This window comes from Chroicocephalus ridibundus, chromosome 20 (genome assembly GCF_963924245.1).
Source record: "Chroicocephalus ridibundus chromosome 20, bChrRid1.1, whole genome shotgun sequence".
In the NCBI taxonomy this organism is placed as follows: domain Eukaryota; kingdom Metazoa; phylum Chordata; class Aves; order Charadriiformes; family Laridae; genus Chroicocephalus; species Chroicocephalus ridibundus.
This window is the reverse complement of record NC_086303.1, coordinates 4,995,681-5,000,006: the sequence shown is the minus strand read 5'-3', so window position 1 is coordinate 5,000,006 and position 4,326 is coordinate 4,995,681. Positions and strand designations below refer to the sequence as shown.

General features: G+C 50.7%; 1 long non-coding RNA gene across 1 annotated transcript; it reads left to right on the top strand.

The window, feature by feature from the left end:
- Positions 1-2,061, top strand: LOC134525486 (uncharacterized). The gene is made up of 4 exons (XR_010073790.1): positions 1-225; positions 556-1,169; positions 1,384-1,537; positions 1,919-2,061. It is a non-coding gene; the product is annotated as an uncharacterized LOC134525486 (long non-coding RNA).
- Positions 2,062-4,326: the final 2,265 nt, after the last annotated feature.

The window sequence follows — 4,326 nt, the reverse complement described above, 5'->3', positions numbered from 1 at the left end:
CTGGTCCATGAATGATTAACCTTCGCTTCCTTTGAAGACTAGAGAACAAAACGCCGCCGTTCGAAGTCCCTTTTCTCGCTCAGGCATTCAGCTCTCTCCGAGCTGGACGTGATCTGCGGAAAACCCAAAGCACTTTGTTCCCTGCGCTGGAATAGATTGACTCTTGGTCAGATGCGATCTTCCGTTATAAGAGAGACTCTCTTGGGGAGCACAGGAGAGATGCAGGTTGCGATAGCGGCAAAGCGCTGCTTTATTTCAGTGTTCTGGTAACCGTGCGTGGAGATCAGCAGTTCCCAGCCCTGCTGGGTCTTGCATGAACCTTCTTCCTGGGAAGAAACAGCTATTTTTTTTCCAGTTGTATATAAACATGGACTTATCTTTTGTTTTTACAAAAAGCATGCAAAGCCAGATGCATCCATGGCCGAACTGGTTAGACAGCTTAAAGCTCCTTCAGTTCGCTGATGAAATTCTGCTAACTGTAGCTAATTTTGAATGTTACTCTGCGTGTGGGTTTTTTTAATGGTTTTTTTGTTGGGTTTTTTTTTTTTTTCCCAGCAACTGTCTCTTCAAAGTGCCTGTCTGTCCTGAAATGATGTCGCTCTGTGTTTGTCAAACGGGCAGACACAGCTGGTGGACTTCTCCCCGTGGGTTAAACATTCTGATTGAGAGATCCTGGAGCTCTTGGCTCCTGTCTCCACATATTAAGGTGACTGTCTGCACTGTAACCAGCTCAGGGCCCTGCAGGAGGGAGAATTAATTAATTAACTAGTTAATTAACTGTCAGGTTGCCAAATCTCTGGAGGAAATGACTGAGGAGGAGTGAATGCTGTCTCTAGACCCCCTGCAATTGCTCTCCAGTGCTTGTGCCAAGGCAGGTCTCCCGTGGTCGGGGGGGGCTGTGTGCTCCAGCCACTGCTGGCACAGAGATATTCATGGGCAGGTTCTGGTCCTTTTGCATGTTTTTTCCCCTTAATCTACAAGATCCTGATCTCTTCTAAAAGAAAAGTCTTTTACTGGTGTTCTGGAGGTGCTTTTTGCTGCCTTTTCCCTATTTTCTTACCTCCTGGCCTGCTCACTGCAGTTCAATGCACCTTTCACAAACACTTCAGAGAAACGATCTGGGCAAGAGTGCTCGTTGGCTTGAGTTGGCTCAACCTGAAGCAATGCAGGTAAGAAAGAGGAAAATAAAATGTTACTGTTTGGCTTATTTGTGTAATTTGCAGGAATTCCTGCAACACTCCTGCTGTTCCCATGGAAACAGATGTTGAATTGCAGGAAACTGCTACAGGTTTTCAGGACTATTATTTTTTTTTTTTTCCTTTTAAGAGTGAGACCTCCTTTATCATTTCCAAGCAGCCTGGAAAAATTCTTTCCCTTTTCAAGGCACAAATCTGGAGTGTCCCTTGCCCATCCTTGTCCTACAAGTCCTTCAAGGTATCCCGAGAGGTCTCCTTGGCAGCAAGAAAGACGCAGGAAAAGACGCCATCGGGAGGAGGGTGGGCGTCGCATTCCTCCCGCCGCTGGCTGCCCCGTGATGGTGGGTTTGTTTCCCAAACTGGTGGTGGGTACCAGAGTGCGTCCTCCCTCCTTCCCTGCACCATGGGAATGGCTCGCTGGCCACTGGGGCGTAGAGCTGTGCAGTTTTCATTGCTCAAAAAGCATCTGCTGAACGAAGCCAACGCCTGCCGCCTTTGTACGAGGAGGGCTCTGGGTCTCGGTAGCGCATTGCATCAGCTCTGTCGTTCGGAGACAGACAGTTATTTTCCAGCCCGTCAGGTCTGACTCATCCAGCAGGCAGTCGGGGACTGAACACCTGGGGCTTTATGGCCAAGCTGCCGTACCTGTCTCCGCGCTTTTATCCAATTTAAACCCACCCTCTGCCCCTGCCTTCATCTCTCGTGCCTCTGGTTTTTTGCAGGTGCTGACGCGGCGCAGACGCTTCGTCGTGGGAAGGTAAAGCTGCTTGCATTGATCTGAGAAATGACGTCGGCAAGTGAAAGGTCATCAAGGGGTCTCTTGGGTTTACTTTGTTGTTTTGTTTTTAACTGGGTGAATTAAATGCTTGTGAAGATGAAAGAGTATTTGTTTTAATAACAGTTAATAGCATCGGATACTATGAGGACAGGGATTATGAAGGCTTCCTGGTGGAGCTCTGCCAGGGCCCTGCTCTGTGTCACACCATCTCTGCTCCCTATTTTATCGCGATCCATTACGTTTCTGGTACCAGCCGGAGGCCCCGGCTGACCTGAGAACCCCATTCACCAGGTGCTGTGTGTGGGGAGCCACGAAACAACAGGGGAAACGGGCAGAGAAGAAGCAGGAAGGAAAACGAAAAGGACACGAAGGGCTTGAGATCAAGCAGCAATGTAAAAACCCAACCAAACGAAAACCCACATAAAAAGAAAATCTAAACCAACCAAAACCCCACCTAGGACCAAATCGAGTGTCCTGTTTGGACCTCAGCCCACAATGCAGGAGCTCCCAAATGGTTTGAGGCACCAGCCTGCTCTTGTGTTTCAGTGGGTTTTGTAAACCACAGTTTACCACCAGTTTTAAAACGGAAGCCACCGTGTAATGGGATTGCAGGGGCCAGCTGCAGTCTGTCACAGCCCCTTCTCCACCATCATCCCTAAAGGCTGCCCATCGTCGGGCAGCTCTGAGCTGGTTCCCAGCACAGGAGCCCCATGGGGAGGGAGAGGAGCTGCCAGCCTGCGGCTCGAGCACCAGCTCATCTCAGCAGCCTGCCCTCGGCTGCGTCCTGCAGCCTCCCCTTTCCCTCCTTTCTGAGAACTTTCTGCAGGCAGCTCTTCAGTGGTTTGAGAACACCTTTTGTGATGGGTTTTTTACCTCCTGGGTTGTAAAGCCAGGGAGCTCGCAAGCTTGCTGGAAACCTTCGTTCAGGGCTGCCTGGACTCATCTGTAAACAGTCTGGTAAATAACAATAACTTAGAAATACTAAGTGTCCAATAATGGCAGACTGCTAATAGCCCCCCTGTTAAAATCTAGTTTGATGGGGTCTTTTAAAATTTCTGAAGAGGTGAATGCCTTTGTAATGAACATCTTAATGTTAGATTGGCCCTGTGCTTGAGGTTTTTATTTAAATGCAAATTGAATCCTCCCACCGGAAAGCTAACAGGAGATTAAAATAGCTGGTAGGGGATGAGAATGTGCTTTATGTACAGTCATTTGACTCAACTTCTTGTTGATTTCCTCATTTTTCTTATTTTATGGCTAGAGCTGCTTTAAATAGTTTCCCATCTCAACCAGCATGAGCTATAGGCAAGAATAAACCTTGTCTGGATTGAGCTGGGGTCAACACCGAGGGGCTTTTGCAAGCCAGGGTTGATCCTTAAACCTCCTCCGGCCGCCTCTGTAGATTGTCACTGGTCCAGGCTGCAGGGAAGGGGTCACCAGAGGAGTGAGATGAAAATATGAGACTCTTCCGTGAAAATACAAGACTCTTCCAGCTCTGGAAGTTGCAGGTTCAAAGGCTGTTGGGTGCTGGAGCACCTGATGCTTCTGCCTTGGTACCGGCCATGCTCAGAGCTCTGCGCCGGTGGGGAAGGCTGTACCAGCACAACGCTGAAAGGAGTAGAAATCCCTGGGGTTGTCGAGGCCTTTCAGAGCTCAGGGGATTCCTGAAGGATTAGAAACATCTGCTGGGCTGAACTGTAAATGCATCTCTGGGGAGGAGCTTTGAAGCTGGATGGAAGATGTGCTGAAAGGATCTTTCTCTTGGCTTTTGCTTAGAAATTATTTTTCTGCAAAGTTATTCTGCAACACCTTTAGGAGAAGAGTTAGAGGAGCAGGTCAGGGAAGCGAAAGCCCGGGACAAGCGACAGGTTGGGAAACATCATCCCTGGACACCAGGGCTCAAAGCACCCCCCCGTCCGTCCAGCCTCAGCGCGAGGGATGCTCTCCATGGACCTCTGGAGCCAGAGGGAGCAGAAGCTCTGGGGCCACTGCTGCCTGACCCCCCCTCGCTGTCCCTCCTTACCGCGCTGTGGTGTGTGTCCATCGGCCAGCCACCCGGGGGGTGCGTGTCCATCGGCCGTCCGCACCGGTGCAGGGCTCCGCTCTCCCCAGCCGTGACCGGGACCCAGCCCGGGGCAGACCCCCCAGCCCTCCCCGGAGCGGGTCCCGCCGCAGTAGCGCCTTTGGGGCTCGCTCTCCTCTCCGAGGCAGCTCCTATTTTTGTCTGTCTGTCTCCCTTTTCTAGGAGTTTTGTTTTTTGCGGGCGGGGAAGGGCGGGCGGGGGGAGCCGCCGTCACAGAACATCCTGTGCAAGCGTGGGGAGCCATAAAAGGCTTAAGTATGGGTCTGGTA